Here is a 7890-nt window from a genome sequence, read left to right as displayed (position 1 = left end):
ACTGTCTCACACACACACATTCCCTCTCTCACACACGCACAGTCCCCCTAACATACACAACACCAGGGCTCCCTGCATTCAGGTCACATTCCCACCCTGGGCTGTGCTGTGCTGTGAGGTGAGAATCAGCACTTGTTAATCCTTTGTTTAAATATTCTTTGTTCTTTTTCCATATGTATGATAACTTTTAATATATATATATATATATATATATATTGTATCTCGGTTTTTTGTTCTTACTGGTGACTCTCATCCACATATTGCCTCGATATTGGTGCACATAACAAAATTCATTCCACAAATGGATGGAAAAAATTAGAAGGAACATTGGTGCTCACCAAGCCAGAGTACCAGGAAAAGGAATTATAAAAATGTGCAGGGCTTTAAAGGGGAGGGGCAGCTTCCTGTCCACTGACCCCTTGGCAGCAGAGTTCACAACGGTGACCAGAGCCTTGTGGGACAGCTCCTGGAGGCCACTAAGAGTTGACATAAGTAATGCAGTGTCTACCCTGACACTGCATTGACCTAATTACATTGACTGTGTCTCTACACCACTTGGGGAGGTGTTGTTACTAAATCGGCACTGCGGGGCACTTGCATCGAAAGGAGCCAAATTTAATTGAAGACACTTCCACAGCTAGGTCAATGTAAGTAGCTCCTGTGCCCACATTGCCTCTTTGTGCCAAGCCCAGTCAAGTTGGTAAATTTCCAAAACCTGTCCCCTTTTAGGGACTAAAAATAAACATTATCAAAATGAAAAACTCCATGAGCTTATTAACCATTCCCTCTGGAGATTGAATTCTCAAATCTTCGAAGCAGGAACTCTCTTGAACTGGCTCAGTAAAGCTCAGAAGAGTTCAGTGAGTCTTTGATCCTATCACCAATCTTGGTGCATGGGTCAGATAGGATATAAGGGATAGATTTCTATGGCTGTCTCCTCTTTGGAACCAGATCCAGTATGGAGAGCAAGGATCAGCTATGGGATCTGATTTCCACAGGCCATCTTCAATTATTTGGTGGCTCTGCGATCAACAGCATACAGGTTGAATGAAATAATGACTCTTGTTGTACCAGGTGATAGGCATTGTTATTGCATAGGGGAAGTGGGTGTTGGGAGCAGTTCAGATATTGGCTTGGATTTTAGAGGAACCGAAGTGAGTTAGGAGAACACCCCACAGAGCCTTTATCACCAACACTATATGACACCTTTGTAAGACTAGCTCTCTCTGACCAGGCTTCTCCTATGGTAGCGGCTCCATGCTGTTCTGGTCTGAGAGATGTTATCACTGAAGCAGGCTGGAGCTAGGAAATGAAAATTGGAAAAAGCCCAGGGAAGTGCCCTGACCTGCGAATAAAACCTTTAGTGAGATTCCCTGCACCTAATTCCATTAATCCCCCTTGAAAATCCTAGACTGAGTGGGGACATGAGTTACCCAGGGTCCTGGAAGGTGTCCATGGCTGAGGAGTAACCAAACACAGCTCCCCGATGGTGCACAGAGACACGGCCCTGTCCTTTAAGGAGGAGATTTTTAGGACAGGCTGACATTATTTGACAAAAAATATTTCCTGCAGAAAAATGAGGTTTCCTCAAAACCCAAATTTTGTCTAGGAAAATCTTCAGGTAATGGGAAAAAAAGGATAAAAATTGGGAGTGGTGTCAGACTGAAATATGCATGGCCTATGGAAGAGAGCACGGAACCAGAACTGCAGAGACCTTGAGTCTAGTCCTGGCTCTTCCAATGCCCTGCTGGGTGATCTTGGGCAAACTCTCCATGCCTCAGTTCTTGCAACTGTAAAATGGATATAATGATACCCACCAACTTTGTAAGGTCTATATATGAAAAGAGCTAGGTTCTGGTGGTATTGTTCATAATAAGAGTTTTAAAAGATTTTTTGGTTGACACCCAAGAAAGAAGAATAAAAATTAAAAATTCAATTTGTTTGAAATTTGACAAAATAAACTTGTTTAGAAATTAAATGAAAATTTGAATTTCAAACACCAATGACCTGAAAATTATCATTTTCTTTGCTTTAGGAATTAAACCATGAAAAAATTAGAAATATTGATTATTTCATGGAGATGTCTTTTTGGAAACATTTTTCCCCCAACCACTTCTAGAGATTTTTAAAAGTGTTAATAGCAGTTGTGCATCCATTACCCCACCACAGTTTTGAATATTTAAATCTGAATTCATACTTGGAAATCTTTGTTTGTTCACAGCTTTCAAATACAGGTATTTAAAATTAAACACCAGAATCCATAGACATCTAATTACAGTGACTGGATTTATTTCAGATGTGTTGAGCACATACAATTCCTGCTAAATACTATAACAGTTAATTTATTCTCTTCTTGTAGCCACTAGAAGGGAACAACAACCAGCACTTGGTTAATATGGGTTACAGATGCTCAGTACCTCTGATATCAAGGCCACAAGTTGGGTGTGTGATTCCCCTAAATTAATGGTTCTAAAATTTTCCAGTCAAACTCCTCTTCAGTCTAGACCAGGAGCTACACAGGACCTCCCTGCTGACGATGAATCTGGTCATCCTGACACTTCCTTGTGACTTGCTTATTGAGAACCGCTGGACTCTGAGAAGTCAAGCCTAAGAGTAACCCACCTTCTTCCTAACCCTGATCCTCTGGGCCCCAGGCAGTGTACAGCATCAGAACTGCATGAAGCTGAATGGAGACAGTGGTTAGCCAGGGACTTGAATTGGTGTATAGGATGTTCCTCTTCACTCCCATACTCCAGAACTGAGGATGAGCACAGGTGTAGCTCCTAGGGTTTGATGAAGCATGGTTGTCCTCCACTGAAACTGACTGAATTTAGTAAGCTAAGAAAATCCCTAAACTAAATTCTGTTAAGAGGAGTTGACATTGACTTAATATTAGCAATTCAAGGAGGGAGTAATAAAAACTTCTTCATACTAATTATTACATTTCCCTCTGTAGACATGTTTTGAGGCTAGTAAATGGAACAGCAGAACTTCTCCTCCACAGTGACAGAATTTGTCCTTTTGGGCCTCACCCAGAGTCGCGAGCTGTAGCAATGCCTGTTTGTCATCTTCTTCATAGTCTATGTTACAACATGGCTGGGAAATTTCACCATTATAACCACGGTAATTACCAATCAATGGCTCCACACCCCGATGTACTTCCTGCTGGCCAACTTGGTTTTCCTAGATGTCAGAGACTCCTCCGTCACTGCTCCCAAATTGCTGTTGGGTCTCCTCTTCCAATGCCAAAACATCTCATTCAATGAGAGCATCCTCCAGATGTTCTTCTTCCACTTTATTGCTGGTGCTATGATTGTTGTTTTTGTATTGATGGCTGTTGATTGGTATGTGGACATCTATAAACCATTGTGGTACTTGACTATCATGAACATGTGTGTGGGGCTGGTGGCAGGGGCATGGCTGGGTGGATTGGCTCACTCAATTGTTCAAATTGTACTGAACCTTCAGTTGTCATTCTGTGCTCCAAATGTCCTGGACAATTTCTACTGTGATGTCCCACAAGTAATCAAACTAGCCTACACGTATACCTACTTGGTCGATTTGCTGATGGTCTCCAACAGCGGGATGCTTGTCATAGTAATGTTCATCATCCTGCTAATTTTGTACACCACCATCTTAGTCAAAATAAAGAACCATGTCACAGAAGGGAAGCACAAGGCTCTGTCCACCTGGGGTACCCAGATCACAGTTGTGTGTTTACAATTCATACCTTCCATATTCATTTATGCTTGGTCTTTCCAGAAATTCTCCATAGGAAAGTTGGTCTCAGTCATTTTCACTGTAATAATCCCGATGGTGAACCCAATGATCTACGCACTGAGAAACACCGAGATGAAAAAAGGCCATCAGGAGACTGATGAGCAGAATTATTTTCTCAGAGAGGAAATGATAGAGTCAGAATTTATCTTGAATGATCTTTTTTTCCATTTTGTAATAATAAGCCTACATATATTGTGTTGGTCAACCTCTCAGCATAAAGTTTGTATTCATTTTGTTCAGCTTCCAAACATGGTATTAATTCCTTATGCATTCTACTTGACCCTGATCTAGGGATCTCTGCCATTTTCTCCATTGGAAGGTGTCAAGGCTGTATCCCCACTTTGAACTTTAGGGTACAAATGTAGGGGCCTGCATGAAAACTTCTAAGCTTAACCACCAGCTTAGCTCTGGTCCACTCCCACCATCCCAAGGCTAGTTGGGAAGCCTTGAGAGACCTTCACCAATTCCCTGGTGAATACAGATCCAACCCCCTTTGATATAAAACAAGGAAAAATCAATCAGGTTCTTAAAAAGAAGGCTTTTAATTAAAGAAAAAGGTAAAAATCATCTCTGTAAAATCAGTATGGAAAATAACTTTACAGGGTAATCAAACTTAAAGAGCTCAGAGGACTCCCCTCTAGTCTTAGGTTCAAAGTACAGCAAACAAAGATAAACACTCTAGTAAAAGGTACATTTACAAGTTGAGAAAACAAAGGAAAACTAAGACGCCTTGCCTGGCTATTTACTTACAAGTTTGAAATAGGAGAGACTTGTTTAGAAAGATGGGGAGAACCTGGATTGATGTCTGGTCCCTCTCAGTCCCAAGAGCGAACGACTCCCAAAACAAAGAGCACAAACAAAAGCCTTCCCCACCCCTCAAGATTTGAAAGTATCTTGCCCCTTATTGGTCCTTTGGGTCAGATGCCAGTCAGGTTACCTGAGCTTCTTAACCCTTTACAGGGAAAAGGATTTTGGAGTCTCTGGCCAGGAGGGATTTTATAGTACTGTACACAGGACAGCTGTTACCCTTCCCTTTATAGTTCTGACACGCCCCCCAAACCACAGATAGTGTTGGACATTCGGTTCTACACTGGCTGTGATTTCTTCCTGGATTCTAGGAGAAAACAGAGTTAATAAGACACATGTACCTTTAGACATACTACTGATTATATAAAAACTAACAATATGTTTCATTCCAAGAACAATTTTTAACCAGTTAACTCTGGGAAACTTTCCCGGGAGAGTGCATCAGCCACTTTGTTAGAAGCTCCCGAAATGTGTTGTATTTCAAAATCAAAATCTTGGACAGCTAAACTCCACTGAATACGTTTTTTGTTATTTTCCTTGGCGGTATGAAGCCACTGTAGTGCAGCATGGTCTGTTTGTAGTTGGAAACGCCGTCCCCAAACATATGGGTGAACCTTTTCCAGTGCGTACACAATGGCGTAGCATTCCTTTTCGCTGATTGACCAGTGGCTTTCCCTCTCAGACAGTTTCTTCCTGAGATACAGGACAGGATGGAATTCTTGATCCGGTCCTTCCTGCATTAAAACTGCTCCCACGCCTTGCTCGGACGCATCTGTGGTTACTAGGAACGGTTTGTAGATGTCTGGGGCCCTTAGCACAGGGTCAGACATGAGTGTTGCCTTAAGCTGGTTAAAGGCCTTTTGACACACATCAGTCCACTGAACTGCATTTGGCTGTTTCTTTCTGGTTAGGTCTGTCAGCGGGGCGGAGATTTGGCTGTAGTGGGGTACAAATCATAGAATCATAGAATCATAGAATATCAGAGTTGGAAGGGACCTCAAGAGGTCATCTAGTCCAACCCCCTGCTCAAAGCAGGACCAATTCCCAGCTAAATCATCCCAGCCAGGGCTTTGTCAACCCTGACCTTAAAAACCTCCAAGGAAAGAGACTCCACCACCTCCCTAGGTAACGCATTCCAGTGTTTCACCATCCTCCTAGTGAAATAGTTTTTCGTGATATCCAACCTGGACCACCCCCACTGCAACTTGAGACCATTGCTCCTTCTTCTGTCATCTGCCACCACTGAGAACAGCCAAGCTCCATCCTCTTTGGAACCCCCCTTCAGGTAGTTGAAGGCTGCTATCAAATCCCCCCTCATTCTTCTCTTCTGGAGACTAAACAATCCCAGTTCCCTCAGCCTCTCCTCATAAGTCATGTGCTCCAGACCGCTAATCATTTTTGTTGCCCTCCATTGGACTCTTTCCAATTTTTCCACATCCTTCTTGTAGTGTGGGGCCCAAAACTGGACACAGTATTCCAGATGAGGCCTCACCAATGTCGAATAAAGGGGAATGATCACGTTCCTCGATCTGTTGGCAATGCCCCTACTTATACAGCCCAAAATGCCGTTAGCCTTCTTGGCAACAAGAGCACACTGTTGACTCATATCCAGCTTCTCCTCCACTGTGACCACTAGGTCCTTTTCTGCAGAACTGCTACCTAGCCATTAGGTTCCTAGTCTGTAGCAGTACATGGGATTCTTCCGTCCTAAGTGCAGGACTCTGCACTTGTCCTTGTTGAACCTCATCAGTTTTTTTTTCGGCCCAATCCTCTAATTTGTCTAGGTCCCTCTGTATCCGATCCCTACCCTCTAGTGTATCTACCACGCCTCCTAGTTTAGTGCCATCTGCAAACTTGCTGAGAGTGCAGTCCACACCATCCTCCAGATCATTAATAAAGATATTAAACAAAACCAACCCCAGGACCGACCCTTGGGGCACTCCGCTTGAAACCGGCTGCCAACTAGACATGGAGCCATTGATCACTACCCGTTGAGCGCAACGATCTACATTCATCCAGCCCATACTTCTTTAACTTGCTGGCAAGAATACTGTTGGAGACGGCATCAAAAGCTTCGCTAAAGTCAAGGAATAACATGTCCACTGCTTTCCTCTCATCCACAGAGCCAGTTATCTCATCATAGAAGGCGATTAGGTTAGTCAGGCATGACTTGCCCTTTTTGAATTCATGCTGACTGTTCCTGATCACTTTCCTCTCCTCTAAGTGCATCAGAAATTAATCCTTGAGGATCTGGTCCATGATTTTTCCAGGGACTGAGGTGAGGCTGACTGGCCTGTAGTTCCCAGATCCTCCTTCTTCCCTTTTCTAAAGATGGGCACTACATTAGCCTTTTTCCAATCATCTGGGACCTCCCCTGATCGCCATGAGTTTTCAAAAATAATGGCTAATGGCTCTGCAATCTCACCCGCCAACTCCTTTAGCACCCTCGGATGCAGCGCATCCGGCCCCATGGACTTGTGCACGTCCAGTTTTTCTAAATAGTCCCGAACCACTTCTTTCTCCACAGAGGGTTGGTCACCTTCTCCCCATGCTGTACTGCCCAGTGCAGCAATCTGGGAGCTGACCTTGTGCGTGAAGACAGAGGCAAAAAAATCATTGAGTACATTAGCTTTTTCCACATCCTCGGTCACTAGGTTGCCTCCCTCATTCAGTAAGGGGCTCACACTTTCCTTGATTTTCTTCTTGTTGCTAACATATCTGAAGAAACCCTTCTTGTTCCTCTTAACATCTCTTGCTAACTGCAACTCCAAGTGTGATTTGGCCTTCCTGATTTCACTCCTGCACGCCTGAGCAATATTTTTATACTCCTCCCTGGTCATTTGTCCAATCTTCCACTTCTTGTAAGCTTCTTTTTTGCGTTTAAGATCAGCAAGGATTTCACTGTTTAGCCAAGCTGGTCGCCTGCCATATTTACTATTCTTTCTACACATCGGGATGGTTTGTTCCTGCAACCTCAATAAGGATTCTTTAAAATACAGCCAGATCTCCTGGACCCCTTTGCCCTTCATGTTATTCTCCCAGGGGATCCTGCCCATCTGTTCCCTGAGGGAGTCAGAGTCTGCTTTTCTGAAGTCCAGGGTCTGTATTCTGCTGCTCTCCTTTCTTCCTTTTGTCAGGATCCTGAACTCGACCATCTCATGGTCACTGCCTCCCAGGTTCCCATCCACTTTTGCTTCCCCTACTAGTTCTTCCCTGTTTGTGAGTAGCAGGTCAAGAAAAGCTTTGCCCCTACTTGGTTCCTCCAGCACTTGCACCAGAAAATTGTCCCCTACACTTTCCAAA

At 43.6% G+C, this 7890-nt stretch overlaps 1 pseudogene; it reads left to right on the top strand.

Annotated features, from left to right (window-relative positions):
• The first annotated feature begins 2976 nt into the window (after positions 1 to 2976).
• On the top strand, positions 2977 to 3910 carry LOC117885337 (annotated as a pseudogene).
• The last annotated feature ends 3980 nt before the right edge of the window (positions 3911 to 7890 follow it).

Source organism: Trachemys scripta, chromosome 12, assembly GCF_013100865.1.
Source record: "Trachemys scripta elegans isolate TJP31775 chromosome 12, CAS_Tse_1.0, whole genome shotgun sequence".
NCBI classification, from domain to species: domain Eukaryota; kingdom Metazoa; phylum Chordata; order Testudines; family Emydidae; genus Trachemys; species Trachemys scripta.
This window is presented reverse-complemented; position numbering and strand designations above follow the sequence as displayed.